This window comes from Dromiciops gliroides, chromosome 3 (genome assembly GCF_019393635.1).
Source record: "Dromiciops gliroides isolate mDroGli1 chromosome 3, mDroGli1.pri, whole genome shotgun sequence".
Lineage (NCBI taxonomy): Eukaryota > Metazoa > Chordata > Mammalia > Microbiotheria > Microbiotheriidae > Dromiciops > Dromiciops gliroides.
Genome location: NC_057863.1, coordinates 518097597 through 518117499, shown reverse-complemented (window position 1 = coordinate 518117499; position 19903 = coordinate 518097597). Strand labels below are relative to the sequence as shown.

The 19903-nt window shown below is 34.2% G+C and overlaps 1 protein-coding gene across 1 annotated transcript in view; it reads right to left on the bottom strand.

The window, feature by feature from the left end:
- CNTN5 (contactin 5) overlaps positions 1-19009 on the bottom strand; it is a 1623595-nt gene extending 1604586 nt beyond the window's left edge. The window contains 1 exon segment of the mRNA XM_043997073.1: positions 18940-19009. The gene's annotated coding sequence lies outside the window, so the exon portion shown is untranslated.
- Positions 19010-19903: the final 894 nt, after the last annotated feature.

Sequence of the window (19903 nt, the reverse complement as noted above, 5' to 3'; positions counted from 1 at the left end):
GCATAGTGGATAAAGCACCGGCCCTGGATTCGGGAGGACCTGAGTTCAAATCCCACCAAAGACACTTGAAACTTACCAGCTGTGTGACCCTGGGTAGGTTACAACTCTTATTGCCCTGCAAAAAACAAAACAAAACAAAACAAAAAGTCTTAATTTTGTCTCTCATAAACTCTTTTGGTAAACCTCTTATCTACTTTTTCTCAAAATTTTTAAGGTAATACCACTCATATTCTTCCATCTACCTTGTAATAATTTATATTTCTACCAATATCACTCTTGCCTACCAAATTTTTCAAAGTACTTTTGGTATCCTCACTGTTGCAATTGATTTACATCAATTAAATTTCCTTAGGAAATGATGACTGTCTACTTATATATGTTGTATCTATTTTCCATGAGAATGGTAGGGGGATACTAGTGACATTTGAATAAGGTTGGGAATGAATGCTTTAATTTGTATTTCATTTTCTTCTTATTTTTATTCTAAATCAGAATTTACTTTATTTGTTCTAAAAAGGTGGTGCTTTGAATATATATATATATATATATATATATATATATATATAAACATATGTGACAGTTTTTTGAGTAGCTATTCATTTCTTGTCATTAAAGACATAACTATTTTTGTTTGTAGGGACGTGATTTGGTCCTTGAAAAGCTCTGTGTGTGTGTGTGTGTGTGTGTGTGTTTTACTCTCTTCTTAAAGAATGTGTTCATGATACCTAGACGTGAGGGTTCTGTGTGATACCATAAAATAGAATAAGAAATAATAGAAGCCATGGATATTTTTTATTTCCTACTCCTGAGAATTATATAAAAAAAATTCCTTCCTTCTTTATGTGTACCATTTCATTGATATCACTTAATATTAAAGTATATGTTTGAATTTGTTGGATCTTAGTTCCTTGTAGAATTTCTCAACCTCATCATCCTCTCCAATAGATATTCATAAATAAGCAAGAATTCTCTCCAAAGTAGAATTTTTATAAATTCTTATGGACACAATACAGTACAAAGTAAACAGTATGCTATGAAATTTTATTTCTTGTTGCTTTTGGACAATTAAAAATATAAATGACTTTATTTTCTCTCTACAGAGGATACATGATTCATACCTTTCATTTACATTTCCTTCATTTTCTCTTCTAGGTACATTTAGAACAAGGATGAAAATATTCAAATGATTCCATTCCAAGAAAGTATGTCTGCTGGTCTCTGAAAAAGGATCTCACATTCAGTGTTTCAACAGTTAAGTAAATCTTTATAGATGTTCAAAAAATATGTGATTCTAATTATTCTCTGACACCTTTCTTACCTTTCTGGAATAATACCATTTCAGAAGCAGAAGGAGGTCTCTAGAAATGAGGATTTTTTTTAATATTAATTGTTGTTTTACAACTAGCCATGACCAAAGATTTCATCATCAAGTGGCTAGTTACTGGTATCTCTATTTATAGTTTGGCTGTTCCATGAAAGCAGATAATATCTATAGCCAGGACCCCAATTAAAAGTCCTCCAATATAATAGGAGCATCTAGATCTTATCTCTTTCAGACAAAGTCTATACATTGCAAGTGATATTATTACTCGTTCATTCATTCCTTATACAACAGTAATTTACATATGTATATGTTTATATATTTGTGATAACACAAGTAATGATGTTATTTATGTACTGTATTTGCACATGTAATATAGGAAATTAATCTCTATTAAGGGAAATGAGAATCTAAATATACTCATTTTGGGAAAATATGATTACATAAAATTGATCTGTTTATTTTTCTTTCTAATATCAAAGATTTGGAGCTATAAAGCATGTTACATTGCATTTAATCCAACAGCACCTTTTATAGATGAGGAAACTGAGGATCAGATTGGTATAGTGATTTACAGTGAATTATTCCAGGCTACATTGGCAATTAAGAGAGAACCAAAGATTCAAAGTCAAGTCCTCTGACTCCACATCTGAAACTCATTCCATTGTACCATGCTGTCCCCAATCTAGCAGCCAACTTGTGTTCAAATCAACTGAGCAAAGATACTTCTGACACGAGAGGAATTTCTAGAGAAAGGAAATAATCTGTCAAGTAAATGATCTACTTCAGCAAACTTTATACCTGTAAAAAATATTTCTCTGAGCTAGGACAGTGCAACTGAGCATTAACTGAAGAGAAATAATATGGAAATAGAAAAAAAAGGTTACAAATGGAACACAGAAATCTGTTTAACTGGACTAAGCAATGAATAGTTTTGTTTTGTCTCATGAAAGAAAGGAAATTGATCATCTAGGTTGTATAAGGAAGCACAAGTGAGAAAAAGGGGGAGAAAGAGTACAATAATTCACCTATTTTTCTTCTTAATCAATATTTACTATAAACATCTGTGGAGCATTAGCAAATACATCACATTTTTGTACATAACTTGGAAAATCAACCATGTATTATATCTTAAGGACTATTATCATATAAAACAAATACAGAGAAAAATGATGAAAAGACACATTTACTTTAGATTGAAACATCATCTCCAGGCATATTTTCTTTCAGCAGTTCATGATATGAATATTTATTTAATCACTTACTCATTGAACTGAATGCAACTGCTTTCTTTCAGCTCCCTCTCCTGTCTGGTCTGCTGCTTTCTTCACCTGTCTTTTTCTCAGAATCCTACATCTCTAATGGGGAACTAGCACAACTTTTTAAACACATCATTCTTTTCCATATTTTCTTCTTTTGTGTCTGAATGCCCAGAAAAAGTTAAATTATCAGTGGAGATTTGGTAGACCAGTTGGAGAGAGAGATTGGTGGCTCATAGAGGAAAGATACAAATTTTCAAAGAATCATATGATTCACAATGGAAAACACACAATTTGTGCTTATTTCCTGCCAATATCATAGCCAAAGTAGTCAGATTCAAAATACCTTCTCTACTATCACCTACATAGTGACATTGCACCCACGGGGGAAAAGATAGCTATCTATAAGACTTGTGAAAAATTTTCCTATTTTGATCTGTAATCTGAGGAGAGAGTAAATCACATTTGTATAATGATAATGATAATAATAAAGTCAACAAATTTGGAAAATGGAGATGGAAAGTAATTTTACTAGTTTTGAATCAATTCAGGGTCTGAAGACATGTCAAAAGTCACAAACTTTTTTTGAAAATTAAAAAACTGTAAAGAATATTTGCATTGGGATTGACATTTATATAATGGTTTATGTTTTACAAATATTTAAGATGCATTATCTCATTTTATCCTCACATATAACAAATGAAGTATAGTATTATTATTCCCACAAAGAATTCAGATGATAATGCTTGGCTTCCATTTAGGCTGAAGAAAAAGTAATTGCTATTATGAAGTAATCTATAATAAAGCCATCTTCATAAATATATACACATATGTATATATATATATGTATACATACATATCTTTATTATACTAAGATAACTTTAATAAATAACTGTCCTCCATACTTAGGTAACCAAAAAATTAGAGAACAAATATGTATGGATACACGATTTAGATATCTTTCCTACCTCCTAATATTACTGAACCTAATATTACAGAACCTAAGATGGAGAAGTGTGTGGAGAATACATTCCTAGCAATCTTCAAAAGAGTATAGACACCCATCAGAGCTAGATTTAAGATGCTAATTTTAAGGTATTATATGATTTTGACATTCACCAATTCAAAAACAAAATTGTACCAAATGATCTCTTAGAGTCCTTTACAATTCTGATTTTTTGTGTCAATTAGGATAAATAAATCTTCAGGGTGTTTAGCCTCTCTAGTTTATAAGGAAGGAGAACATTTAGAATCAACTCTTTCAAGGAAAATAAAGTGTGAGTTTAGCTTCAATTATCTTTTTCAGAAATATTATCTATATTCAAGGCTTCAACTATCACTACTATGCTAAGGAGTGTACCTTGATCTGTCACCTACAATTTATTTATTTTATTCTCACTTCCTGTTAATCTCCTTTGGATATCCTCCTCCTTATTAGGTATCTTCCTAGTTTAGGTCCCAATTATTTTGCTTCAGTAGCCTTCAACTTTTGCTTCCTTGCCTCTAGACTTCCTCTATTTAATGGATCTTACACAATTGCTAAATTTGTCTTCCTAAAATGATTTTCTTTTCAGCCCAGTGTGTTATAGGCTGGAGAACTGAACTTGGAGTCAATTCTGGGTTTGATTCATGCCATAGACATTTACAAGTTGTATGAATATGGGTACTTAACCTCTCAGAGTTTCCATTTCCTCAAAGGTAAAGTAGGGGTATTATTTGTACTACCTACCTCATAGGGCTATTGAAATAAAAAAACACTTTGCCATCCTTAATGCCTTTTGAAATGTGAGTTGTTTTTCCCTACACCAAAATTTCAATGACTTCTTTTTATGTAGAAGACACTTCATTGTGGTCTTAGAGGACCTCCAACTGCAGTATCTTTTATATTCAATTTGATTCCCTTCAATTCAACAAATGCTTACTGAGAACCCACTATGCACACAGCACCGGTGCTCTATTTAGCCTATTAGTGTTCTACAAATGTTGCTTACACTATAGTTAAACTATTTGCTTTCTGTCTCTGTCATGTTCCCTAATCAGTTTTATCTCTGCTTATGCATTTTCTTATTCCATCAAAAGTATAGCTTTATCTTCCATTTTTGCTTACCTAATTCCTACTGTTTTAAAATTAAAATAAGGCCCAGGTTCAACTTTATCTCCAACTAGAAAGCTTTCTAATTACTCTCACTTTATAGTAAATTTTCGTCACTTAAAATTCCCAGAACACTATGTCACATAATTTGGGCTTTTATATTTGGTACCTAATTCTTTAGAACCTGACTTCAAGTCTTTCAAGGATAGATCCTGATCTTCCATTTTCCTTGTATTCTCCATAAGACTCAAAGGCAGCTAAGTATGCAGTAGATTTTCATCAGATACACACTTAAGAGAGGGTTAGGGCTATCTATCTTATAGAGTCAATTTTTACAAAATAATCTATATACCTTAAAGCACATAAAAACAGTGGATTGTGGTTCTTATTTTTTAAACTATCAGTGCTTTGTGGTTCTTACAACTGCTTCTCTTCATCTTCATTTAGGACAGCTCTTTACTTCCTTGTGCAAATGCATATGACAAATCATTAGTGTTATCATTTAGGGATATCAATTCACCAGCTTTATAGCAGAATTGCCCATTATGGTGTACCATATCAAACTGTTCAAAGCCAAACTTAAAGTTACATACTAATTTCTCAAGAACCAAATGAACACTTTGTTGATTAAAAAAATATTTAGAGTGTATTTTTCAAGGCTTGGTAAACTGCCTCCTCTTTATTAATGTTTTTCCCCCTCAAAGAAGCAACAGATTCTTTTCCCATTCTGCAACCTTCAGGGAAATCATCTTTCTTCTAGTACAAGTTGAACCAGCAAGCTCATCTTAACAACAACAAACATCATGTCTCTTTTCAACCAATCATTAATAAATTAATAAACATTTATAAAGTGCCTACTATTTGCTAAACATTGGAGATACAAAAAGAGGCAAAAGATAGTTTCTGTCTTCAAGGAGCTTACAGTTTAATAAGTGATGATATATACAGACAAATATATACAAAGTAAGTAATATACAGTATAAATAGGAGATAATTAGCAGTGTGAAAGCACTAGAATTAAGAGGTGTTGGGGAAGGTTTTCTATAGAAAGTACAATTTTAATTAGAACTTAATAGAAGCCCAAGAGGTCATTAGTGAGAGTGGGAGAGGGAAAACATTTAGGACTGAAGATAACCAGAGAAACTTCCAGGAGCAAAGAGGTAGAATGTCTTCTTGGTGGAACAGTCAGGATCCCTGTATCACTGGAAGTTTATTTTGTTGGGAGTAAGGTGACACGTAGAGGGAAGCTAGGTTATGAAAAGCTTTGAATGACAATAGAGCATTTTGTATTTGCTCCTGGAGGCAATAAGCAAGCCACTCTGGAGTTTATTGTGTAGGGGAGGGACATGATTGGTTGGACCTACACTTTAGAAAAATCACTTTAGTGGCTGAATGGAAGACAGATTGGAGTGGGAAAAAAGTTGAGGCAGGCACACCTACCAACAATCTCTGGCAATGATCTAGGCATGGGTGAGGGGGACCTGCAGTAGAGTGGTTGCAGTATTAAGGAAAGAAGAGAGCTAATTGGCAAGAGGTTAAAAAGTGAAATAAGGGGCAGCTAGGTGGTGCAGTGGATAAGGCATCAGCCCTGGATTCAGGAGGACCTGCGTTCAGGTCCGGCCTCAGACACTTGACACTTACTAGCTGTGTGACCCTGAGCAAGTCACTTAACCCTCATTGCCCCACAAAAAAAAAAAGTGAAATAGGTCCTAGCAACAGCTACATGAGAGATAGTGGGGAATCCTGGATGACTCCTAGGTTGTAAGCCTTAGGGACTGGGAGGATGGCGTTGCTTTTTATGATTCTAAAGAAGGTAGGAGAAGAGGGTTCAGGGAAAGATAATGAATTATGTTTTGAACATACTGGGTTTAAGATATCTATTGGGGGGCAGCTAGGTAGCACAGTGGATAAAGCACAGGCCCTGGATTCAGGAGTACCTGAGTTCAAATTCGGCCTCAGACACTTACTAGCTGTGTGGCCTTGGGCAAGTCACTTAACCCCCATTGCCCCGCAAAAAATAAAAAAAATAAAAAAAAATAAAAAAAAAAGATATCTATTGGACATTCATTTTGATGGTAATAGAGTTACAGTTAGAATTTTAGTTACAATCTAAAAAAAATAAACTTTCAAAAGGAAATAAATATTTTGAAAGTTTTTAGCACCAATATTCTCTCATAGTATCTGTGCAGAAGACTTCAGTCTTACCTAGTCCTGTGCTCCTAATGAACTGTTTCGTAACAAGTCACATGGAAGGTCCCATAGACATCTTAAATTCAATAAGCCTAAAACAACTAATTATTTTCCCCCATATACCATCCCCTCTTCCTAACTTTCCTTCTACTATAAAGAGTACCACCATCATCCTATTCACTCACTCGGGTTCCCAACCTAGTTCTCATCCTTGACATTTCACTCTCTCTTGTCCTTACTCCATGGCATTTAAGGAGTAAAGTGCAAATCATTCAACCTTCATACCATCTAATATACTCCCTTCTCTCTCCTCTGACCATTCAACCCTTCTGATAAAGTTCTTCATGACAGTCATGCCATGGACTCTTCCAATAGTCCACTATCTGTACTCCCAACATCAATTTTCTCCCCATTCCAATCCAAGCTCCTCTCAAATATCAAATTGATTTTCCTAAAATGCAGGTATGGACATATCACTTCTCCCTTCTGCCCCCTAGTCAACAAATTCCAATGGCTCAGTATTACATGCAGGATCAAATATAAAACCCTTTGTTTAGCTTTCAAAACCCTTACCCTCCTCCATGTATTCTGTGATCCTTTGCCACTGGCTTCCTTGCTGTTTCTCCTATAATGACTATCCATCTCCTGACCCTGAGAGAGCATTTTCACTGGGACTATACATAAAAAGGAGGCAGGAAAGGAATTTGAAATTGCAAAGGAAGATAAGAAAAAGTGATCATACAGGAGGAGAATCAAGAGATGACAATATCACAGAAACCAGTAGAGATGAATAGGTCCAAGAGAGATGAAGGAAAGCAAATCATTAGGATTAGCAGTTAATACATAACAGTTAATATATTAGCAGTAATCATGAGACATGCAGTTTCGGGCAAATGGTGGGGTCAAAACATATATTGCAAAGGGTTTGAAAGTGAATACATGGTGAGGTAATAGAAACAAGAGTGTGCTTTGATAGATGATGTGGTGGAGTGGACAAAGCATACTCTTAAAAGCAAGAAAGCTGATTTTCAGTCTTGCCTCAAACTGTTCCCAGCTTTATCACCTTTATAAGTCATATAACATTTCTGAGTCTCGGTTTCCTCATCTGTAAGATGAGGTTAATTAAAGCAATTACCTCACCACATTGTGATGATCAAATAATAAGATACATATAAAGAATTTTGCAAACCTTAAAGAGCAATATAAAGGTTAGTTATTAGTATTGTTCCTACGAATTAGTCAAAGAAATTAAAAAGATATGGGATGATAGCTTACTGGGATAATAGGGTCAAGTAGGTCACTTTTCAATAGCACTAGACCTAATAAACACAAATGTAGGCAAAAAAGAATCAACATATAGAATGTAAAAATAAGGGCAAGAGAGGGAAAGATAAATGTGGCATGCTAAGAGATAAGAGGAGACAAAATTCAGTGCATCAGATAAGATGAGGTAAGAGGAGAGGAGCTGGCTTTAGCAAAAAATATATATATATTATAATATATATATATAATAAAATATATTATATATATTATATATAATTATACAATATATTATATACAACATATATTATATAATATATATTATATATATATAATAAAATATATTATATATATATATATATAATAAAAAGAAAGAAACTTCCTTGGAGATAGAAGAGGAAAGAATGAATAAACATATAGAAGGCTTTTGAAGCAAGAGAGAAAAAGGAGAAATAGGAAATGTATTTGTAATGTTATAAACAATATTGTTGCCTTTTGCATTATGAATGATAGCAGGTCAAGGAAGTAAGGATAGAGGACAGTTTAAGTTACATTGGACGATTATAGGTTTACACAGGAGTAATAGATAATATACAGTGATAGGTAGAGATTCGAGTAGGTATAGTCAGAATCATTTGAGTTAAGATGTATGATTAATGATAGACTGAGAGCTAGAAAATTCAAAAGAGGAGGAAGGGAATAAGCACCTACTATGTGCTAGCTATAGGAGGAAGTTAGGTAGTTCAGTGGAGAGAATATTGGGCCTGATGTTAGGAAGACCTGAATTCAAATTTGGCCTCAGACTAACTCCATGACACTTACTAGCTCTGTGAACCTGGGCAAGTAACTTAACTTGTATTTGCTTTAATCCACTGTAGAAGGATAGAAAGGATAGAAAGATACTCTAGTATCTTTGATATGGAAACCCCATTGACAGTAAAGACCACAAGGTCCTGGAAAAGTGGAACATGACTGAGCAACAAATATGCTAGCCACTGTGCTAAAATCTTTATAAATTTTAACTCATCTGATTCTCACCACAACCCTAGAAGATAACCTCCATTATTATTGTTATTTTACATTTGAGGAAACTGAGGCAGAAAAGGGTTAAGGGACTTTCACAGGTTCACATAACTAGTAAGTGTCTGAAGCTGGATTTATACTCAGGTCTTCCTGAAAACATAGATGGTGCTCAATCTACTGTGTCATTTTAAAGATCATCTAGCCTAGCTCTATCATTTTTCAAATGACAAAACTGAAGCCTAGAAAGATACTCTACTAAGGTCACACAGGAAAAAAGGAGGGCAGAACAAGAATTCAAACCCAGGTCTTCTGACTCCAAATATATAACTTGTTCTGTCAATTGTTTTATATAGAGAGAAATAGAACCTGAAGATTATTAAATATTAAACATTAGCTCTAAGCTTTATAGCTTGAGTAATTTTTTGTTTGAAGATGCTTTATTTGGCCTTAATCAAACAGGAAGAACAATTCAATATTATATTTACCCTCATGGCCCTGTATTAAATATGGCTTGTAATTAAGAAAATTATTCTCAGTTTTGTGCCTCCATTTTCACTTATATAAAAGGTGGGTTTTGCTACTGATCTTGCTTCAAGAAAAACATGAAAATTAAATTTTTTAATGGAGATATATTAAATATATAGCTTTTCAAAACTAAAAAAAAGTTTTCAAGTGCCATAGGCAAATAGTCAGAAGTTATTGAAAGCCATTTAGCAGTCTCCCAAGAGTAATAAGAAAGAAGCGAGGGTATAGAAATCTACTTTAGTAAGACTACTCACCTCCATTAAAAACATTTGAATGCTTCCTCATGGCATTGAGATTAGTAGATTATATAGACTATGCCAGAGGACAAATTCTATCAGGGCCTAACAGTCTGGAAAGTTACATGCATATGTCTTCTGTGTGAGAACTAACTGAAGGAAATTCACAATAAAAAGCAAAGTCAAACAAAACAAAACGGGAAAACCTGTTTCCATTCAGTTGAATTTTGGTAACCATTAAACATGGGCATCATCTACTAAGACAATGGGGCAACCAGATGGGAAAGTGGATAGCATGCAGAACCTGGAGTCAGGAAGACCTTAGTTCAAATCCAGTCTCAAACACTAGAAATGTGGCAAATCATTTCACCTCTGCTTGACTCAGTTTCCTCATCTGTAAAATGGGGATAATAGCATTTACTTCCCATAGCTCTTGTGAGGATCAAATGAGATAATAATTATAAAACACTTAGCATAGTGTCTGGTACTTACATGATACACAAGCACAACATAAATGTTATTGATTATTTATATAGAGTTGTGATCTATATTGGTGATGGAGGAAGTAACCAAACTGATAAAATCCCAGACTTGTTAAATTATTGAAATATTATCATCAAACTGCAATAATAACAAAGGGGGAAAACAAACAAGCAAAAATCATTACCATGAAAGACAGTACATATTTTGTTAGGTTGAAATTGTAGTCTAAGTGACATCAGATTCCAGGCAAAAGCATCATATGTTTTTAGTGACTACTAGGAAAGGAGGCACAGTGTTGTGGCAATGGGGTTGGCTTTTTAATTAAGAAGACCTGAGTTCAATCCCTTCCTCTGACATATATTAGTTGTGTGAGCATAGAGACAAGTCACTTAACTTGTTTGTACCCCTAGGCAACTCTAAAGTGATAAATTAAACAGTAATTACCCATCTGCACTAGTAGATGGGATTTGCATTCTGGGAGTTCCTGTCAACAGCAATAAAATCTAGCAGGTTTGAACAAGAACAACAACAATAATAATAGCGACAACAAAAATTTCTATTCAACATGTTAGTCTTTTAAATATTCTTTGTAACCAACACCAATTGCCAAATGGAAACACACACACACAGTGATATAAAGGCACATCATGCTTTGACTAAAACTGTAGCCGCATTCATTTCATCTTAGCTTTGCTTGGATTATCAAAGAATAGATGGGAGTTAGTAACTAAAATTCAAGGTTTAACGAGAGATAAACCACTAAGGGCATTCATGATGAGTAACTGAATCTAGAAGTACAACTTACTGCAACATAATTTTGCCATTGACTTCTGGGAAGCAGAAGCAGCAGTTAAAAGAATCAATGCTGTGCAATATTCATAGGTGGGATGATTCAATTGGAAGAAAAACACTAATACCAACATCCCTGTGGGCTAAATCCAATACTAAAAATTTTACATCTTAATTATTGTTAGCTTTTTTAAACATCATGGTATGTATTACTTTTCATTTATTTTGCTCTCTGGGGTATTTCCCAGGAAGCCCAGAGGGGAAAGTGCAAAATAAAAATAATTCTCTGTGTGTGTGTGTGTATGTGTAATTTTTATACAGTAAGAATCCATAAGACCAATATTGGTTCATGTGTCTTATAATACCAAGAAGCTTCTATTCCCCAACCAATTTGGTAAACCAATTACTCTTTAAAAATATTAAAGATTCCAAGCCAGCCACTTTGAAGTTCATTTGTTTAGAGTCCTTTGAGTTTCCAGTATAAAAAAAACTCTGCCAAAACTGCGATAAATAATGTATACATGTTACATACTCATTGTGCAAGAGATTACAAGTTATATACTAATTTAGCAATATTTACTTACATAAATGTTAGCTACAGCTCAGTATCATCTTCATATGGCATATACAAAATAAAAAGAGTGGTTCTGAATTTTTCTCTCTCAACTACTTTTGAAAAATAAATTTTAAAAAGTATTTATCAGTTAAAATATGAAAAAGTGTCATCTGTGAGAATATCTGAATAACCTAAAATACAGTGGGTTGCCTCATCTTATCATCTTTGTCCTTGGTTTGAAATGTTCTTCTTTAAAAATAATATATTTTCTCAATATTATTTCCAATTATCCATCAACAGCCTTAATGATTTTTCCCATGAAAGAATTTTTGACAACTTTTAGTATTAGGTGCATTACTAGAAAATATAGTTAATTTATTCACCTAATAATTTGGTTCTGGATATTTAATAAGGTCTTCTGCTATACTAAAAGAGCAGAATGTATGTAATTTTTTTACTTTGCTACTAGAACAAGAGGATTCTCTCCCTTCCCTGACTCAGTAGATTTATTTTCCAAAGTAAAATACCTCAAACAGCTTTTTAAAAGAAGTTAAAACAAACTGAGCCTAAGATTTTCTTGATCATTCAGAATGCCCATTTACTAGTATTATAGCATCAATTCTATTCTGTGCCAACTTCATTTCCTACTGCAGGAAAGAAGTCCATTGATATTCTTGTACAATATCACTTTATTTGCATTCCTAGATGACTCCTAGAGATTGGTGCATACTACTTGAGATTATAATTCATTCTCATTTTGAAAAACTTATTAGAAAATTTTCCCCCCAAGAGCAACTTATCCTTTATTTTTGCTACCTCCATCCAAGTTTGCAATAATGCAGAAGTTATTCCTTGCCTACACTGCTTTACATGAATGATAGTTTCCATTTCATTGTGTGCCATAACAACTGAACATTTTATCACTCTGAAAAAAGTGCCTATTCAGCAACTATTGGCAAAAGAAAATGGTTGGTTCCTTACATATATACAGTTAAATGTACACTAAATATCATTTTAGGTGAGGTATTTCCAAAGCTTGCTGTCAACTTTCAAATCTCCTACTTCCTTGATTCATCCCTTGCTTCTAAACTGAGGTTTAGCTTAACATAACTCCTTGTTGTCAAAAGATCATTGTTGATCTGTGCAATGATGTCTTCAAACTGTTCTTGTGTGCTCTGAAGTACTTTACAAGTAACAGGCACATTGCTTCAATATCTATCAGCAAAATATTTCAATAAATGGACACTGATTTTCTAAACTTTGGACTTTTCATTACAGAAAATGTAACATCAAAAGCTTCCTCCAGGCAAATGTCCTTGTGTGTGTGTGTGTGTGTGTGTATACATATGTGTGTGTATATGTGTGTGTATATATGTATGCATGTATGTGTATGTATATATATGTGTGTGTGTATATGATAATTATATGCTCATGATACTAAGCTTGGTCCCAGTGAAAAATGGTGAAAAAAACTTTAAAGAAAGAGCCTTTATAGTGTTAAAGAGAACTGGAATGAAATTCATGGGAAAAGTTTTATAGTCCTAGCTCTGCCCTCAACTAACTGTATGACTTTGGATAAGTCAGTTCATCTCTTTGGAGCTCAGTTCCTTCATCTGTAAAATAAAAGGGTTGGATTAGATAATGTTAAAAGTCTACTCCAGGTTTAACACTCAATGGGTCTGTGTGAATCTTTGCTACTTTGTGGAAACTGCATAAAATTTAAATATCAGTAATGTAAATATATAAACTCTCTTTCAATATATATGTATGAAAAATATGCACATGTATAGGCATAAATATATATAAACATACAAAATTGATGGGACAATAATAATCTAAACAATGAGGAACAATGGAAACATGAAGTATTGTATACAAATATTTTTAAAAAACAGATTTAGATTTGATTAAATGAAGTTTCTTGGGAGGTTGATTTTTGGTGTTTCCTATCTTCAAGTAAGTTAGAAACCACCTTTGTTATATTTTACAATAATGAGATTCCAGTCAAACTAAACAGGGTGATTATAGAAAACAAAATCTATCCCTGTTGTCATTCAGTTGCTTCTTTAGAATCTACCAAATTATCATTATCTGAATCATTGAGGGTTGAATCTGATTCTGCATTATATAAGTTTTGAAACTCTTCAGTCCCTCAACAAACCTTGTCATTGAAATGTTAAATTTATGATGAATTAGAATATCAACAATCCTTTGAAATACCCTTTTTATATGCTCAGAAGGCCCAGTTGGGTCATTTTATTCATTTAGTCCTTGAAAAAAAGAGGGGGTTGGGAAATGGTTAGAGGGAAGAAAAGTAAAATCTCCATGAAAAAGTAAACATGCTACACAGATTCACAGCAGTATACTGAAGGATTTTGGACAAATCTATGAATAACTCCAATAGTAAATTATTTTATTACTACTAATAATACTGTTTATTTTTACCATTGTTATTAGAAATCCCATTATATTAATTTTTGAGCTTTGTATTTGCCTGTTGAATGTTATGACCTGTACCAGTGTATTCAGAACATCTTTCCTATTAATATTTTCAATAATTTTGTCAATTGAATGACAGAGAAAAATTCTGTTCCTAACTAACATATATAGTAATCAGTAGAATATTCTAATTTTAAGTGATGCTGGGAATCTCTCTGTTAAACCTCCAATGGGAATGTCAAATGTTTTCCCTCATTAGTAGATTAAAAAGTGCAAGACTCATAGAGAATAGCTTTTTTGTCCCTGTATAATGGACTCACTTACTTAAATCAACTTTTTTATTCATGGTTCAGGAAAGATAGTTCTCAACTCCTCAGATTGAAGGAAATCTTAACCTCTGTATCCTCCCCACCAGGTATTATTGCTCCCAGAAACTTAATATGGTTCAAACTGGTTAATGAGTAGTTGCTTTCTTTCTTTGTAACTTGAAAAGGAATGTAGGTATTCAAGATCAAAGGGATACAGGTAATGTCTCTATGAGCATGAAGTTCATCCAAATATATCTTAAATCATGCCATGGAATGAGGTTTTATAGGATCATTTTTAAGAAAGTTTAGAAATAAGGTCAAGAAAGATTTATGCCCTTAGTTGGCACAAGGGGGAGAATGAACCAATATCATCTTTTGGTAACTCTCTCTACAGCAGAGCACCTTACCGAGCAATTGACTCCATTTGAAAATGTCAAGATTCTTCTACCAATTAAGCAAGTATATTCATGATGAAGGTATTCATATACACCAGGATTTTTGAAGAGCTGGCAAGTAAAACTCATCAAGAAAATCCACATTAACCCCTTTGTTTTCAAATGCAAAAGCAAAAACCAACCAAACCAACACATGATTTTCTATTGTTCTTTTTTTTTTTTGTAATAATGTTGTCAGTTCTCTTTAAAAATTCTGCAATAGGAAAATGACACCAGGAGACTGTCAGTACAAGTTTCTTCAAAGTCCTATATAAAAATCAGATAATCTTATAGTACCTGGGATTTATCATAGACATGAGCTAATATATATCTAGGTTACATGTAGGAGATTTTGAATGTTCCCTAAGTCAAACAGAATGGTGGTATTATTTTTGGGGATGAAGTTATAGCACATTTCTATTTCAAGGCATTGAAGAAGAGAGAACCCTTATGTTATGGCCAGATTGAAGTTTGAGAAGCAGCAGTTAGAATGGCTACTATAAAAGAACTGTAATACATAAAACTAAGGAACACACAAACGAGTATTTGAGTATTAGCTAATGAATTGTGTCTATTCCAATTGAAAACTCCCTACTTTAGCAGCTATAACTATTAAGAAAGATAAAAATGAAGTTTCATGGAATTTTCATAACAAGTTATCTAGATATAATTTATTTCCACATCTGATGTATATACCTCTACTTCAATGGTCAATTTCAATCCTTTTGGAAAGTAAATGGATAAATTAATGAAGTTATTATAAAATCCTTCTAATAGTCACTGAATCCCTGAAACACTGGCAAATTAGTCACAGTTCATTACTTTTGTTGACCCTATAAAACCATAACTTAAAACCAAAGCAATTCTTCTTAAATATATTAAAAGGGTGGCTTTTTGAAAATCTAAAGTCATAAAATTAAGAATATACACACACATGTGGTTGGAGGATGATAAAAAGTGGGTTGATTAGATTTTGTAAATTTTTTAAAGTCATAAGTCTTAAGTGTTAAGGAGTTTTATGCATTTCATTATTTTTTAAAATGCACAAGCCTCTAATGTAGAGTTATTGATCACAGATGCTCAGAAAATAAACCTCTGCAGGGACTCTACTGCTTTGAGCTTCCGACCAGCCTCTTTCCTGTTATAAACTGCTAAGAAGTTCATGCAACATATTAGAATACTCATAAAGAATAGCACAGAAAAAAAATTAAGGAGATATCAGGATTTTTTAAAAATTCTAAATATCCTTAGCTTTAGGAATAAGAGAAACAGCTATACAAACTTGAGATGTTGAAATGAACGTTTTAATGTATCACATTATTAAAACATTCTCACATGTTTGAAACCATGAGGGTAAAGAGGACCTTCTGAACTCATGATAAGAAAAATTTTAAAAGGATATATTGTTCAGAGGAGTAGAAGAAACCAATACTTTGTGCTATTCTGTAAGAGAACAATATGGCCAAATTCCGGAAAACCACTTCAGAATCAAACTTGGTAAATATTTCAGTGGAATAATGCCTTGGTTCACTTTCTATTGGACTACAAGGTGCTACCTGATGGCATTAAAATGATTCATATCATTCAATCAAGTTAACTTTGACATGTCATTTTACAGTTGCCTTTGCTTTGTTTCTGTCAAGACAACTTTCAGGGTTTGTTTTTTTTTTAACTTAAAAAATCTATCTTATATCCTATCTTGTAGAAACTAAAGGAACTACACATACTGATTCAAGCAGAAAGCATACAATTACCTTTATTCATCCAGAGAGCTTTCTACCCTTTACTGACACCCTCTGGTTCTTGTTTCTAAAACAGCTTTCATTTCTACCCAACACTTAAAATTTACCCTAAGATGCATATATTTTAGATTTCTAAATAAAACAATTATTTTAATCAGAACCATCATTCTTCTAAAACTAGATACACAGGTAAAAAGCAGGAAATAGTGATTACTTTAAAAAATAATTTTAAACTAAGTAAATAATTAATTATATGTTTAGGTATGTTAAATGTTCCCCTAATGGTTTCGGACTACCTAAGAGCCAGACCTTGGCTTACCGTGGTAAATATCCATATATTTTTTCACCAACTCTTAAATCCAAAAAGTTGGGATTTTCAATGACCTGGTTCATAGTAAGCCACTAGTCATATATATTCAATGCATAATGATCTAATTGCCAACTTTAAAAGTCTGTATTTGAGTTTCTGTTGATTATTATTGCTTGATCTCTTCTTACTGTTGAGAGTTCTAACATTGTTTCTTATCATCTATGGTCACACCCAGGTTAGTAACCCTCTCTTCTCAAGTTCTGAGATCAAGATCCCTAGAGTCTTTAAACTGAAGGGAAAAAATGGTTCTGTTCACATTTCCTACTTTTTGCTCTATTCCCATTTATATCCAAAATAAACTTTTTGCTATTCAGTAGCTTTCCACACCGAAACACAACTTTTATACATATATTTTAATTCATTTTCTCCAGTTTTCTTCACTTATTTCTGTAGTTTTTCCCCTTTCTTGACTGCCTTTTCTCTAATCTTTATATTTCTTCTGAGGTATTAGATATATAATAATGCCTTACAAAATCCAGTAAACTTAATTAGGGTTTGTTTCTACTCACTTTTCCCCTTCTGAATAAATTTGTTTCATACTTAATTATTTCACCCCAGAACACACATAGAGCTTTTAAGTTTAGGCAAGATATATAGGTGCACTCAGAATTTAGATGAAATTAGAGCCAGAGCACGTTGATCCCAGAAAAAAAAAATAACATATGGAAATGAACATGAGTATGTTATTTGAAATTTACTCCAAACTCTTTGATAGCTCTAATCATTGCTAATTCCTTTGATATTCAGGATAATATTAATCATGATTAACTCATTTATTAATAACATGGATGTCAAAAGTACTTCTGTATGAGTTCTGGCATAATTCACTGATAATTAATTACATCTCCACTAATTTTTAAATGTCACCCAAATTTTAATTGTTTGATATTACTTTTGTTGCTGGGCCTTCAATGAACATATAACTTCTTCACATGGCTCCCTTGCATTATCCTTTAGAAAAAAAATAACTGAGTATGAAATTATATAAAGTAGTTAAAAATCATTCACACAAATACTTATAAAGCATATTGGTGAAAATAAAACACAAAGATCCTGGAAGTTTGCTTTTTAGTAGTTACACTAAATTCTTGTTTTTTGGGTTTTTTTTAATTAATTCTAAAGGGATGTACAACTGAACATAGATTAGTGTTTTGGGGTTTTTGTCCTGTTAAAGGAGGAAATCAAATGCTTGTTTGCCAAAGGGATAATTCTCAGCTCATCTTAAAGAATATTTGCAAGTATTCAAGTCAGTACTCAACACTTTTAATTAAAGACACCTATAACATATAGGGCATCTGAATATTTCTGACTATCTGCTTGAGGTTTCAGACCCAGTCTTGCTATAATTCAAGCTATTGTTTTCCTAAGTGTCCTGAACTTGGTAGAACTCTACTTTCAGCACATCACTACTGCTTTTTAACAAGTTGCTACATTGCCAGGACCCTGGAGTCAGAGGTACTTGATTCCCACCTAGATATTTCTCAGGCATCAGTCAGACACTCAGCACCTGCAAACTGCTTCCTACTTTCAGAATATTTATTTTCTATTGCAGAGACTCCTCAGAATTTCCTGGCATGCCATCTTCCCCACTGCCTAGTTTAAGCAACTGTTTCTGGTTTCGGGGACATTAGGAGATGCATAAATAGGTCACATTTTACTCTTGCTTCAACTTTTCTGACGTAAAAATTTCAGCAGAGAAAAAAGCAGGCAAAATAACACCAAAATCAGAATCAAAAGCAACCCCTGCCCTCAGTAGACCCCAACTGGCTTCCCCCTACAATTTGAAGATTCTGACAGTCTAGTAGGAAGCACGAATTGCCGGGGCTATACTGCCCAATATTGGCCAATGCCAGAAGATGCCCAAGCGCAATCCCAGGCACCAGCCCCTGTCGAAGAAATGTCAGTCACTCACCGATGATATGACAGAATCTCAGTCCACGCTCTACCTGCCTCTCAGTCCCGGGCTCCCATCCCTTTGGCAGCCACCGACCGGCTCGAGTTCACATCTAACAGGCAGGCAGGCAGGCAGGCAGGCAGGCAGGCAGGCAGGCAGGCAGCAGGCAGCAGGCAGCAGGCAGCAGGCAGTCCCTCGCGATTCTGCTCAGCCTGGGAGGGAGCAGAGAACTGCGGAGTTTGGAGTCATCCAGAGGGAATCCTCTCGCTCCCACTGTCGCTCACTGAACAAGGGACGCAGGTGAACGCATCCTCTCCGCCTAGAGCTTTAAATAGCACTTTTACTGCTGGTTTCTTGCAGTTTATGCTTCCTTCCACTCTGGATTTGATTATATTGGGAAATAGGTGAGGCACCTCCTCTGGTTGGTGTTTCTTTTTTTTGTACAAAATTTTCTCATCCAATGTCGTCTCTCTTCCCCTGCACTCTCGCTCTCTGACTGGCTGTGTCCTCCTCGCAAGCTGTGTGTGGATGAGCGTGTGTGTGTGTGTGTGTGTGTGTGTGTGTGTGTGTGTGTGTGTGTGTGTGTGTCTTTCCCTTCCTCTCTGGTTCTCCCTCCCTTCTTTCTCTCTCTGCCTCACAGAGCGCCTCACTGCCTCTTGGTGAAAAGGTTCATTTAGCATGTCCTCGGGCTTAAAGGACTGTTTGCCTCCAGAAGGGTTTGAGATGTTTCCTTCCTCGTCTCAGTAGTCTACGGGTATTTTCCTGTCCTCTTAAGTAATAAGAGATATCCGCCCCCCCCCCGCCCCCCAGCTTTCCTCCTATCCCCGTCTGTATTTAAAATTCATAGGTTTACTTAGCAAACACTCTAGCTGCTGCTGGCTACCTGCTAGATCTCCTGTAAAGTATATTCCTCTGCTGTCCCTTCTGCGCTGCGGCTGCTGCTCTCGCCCATTGCCTGTGTTATGCCTTCTAACCACTACTA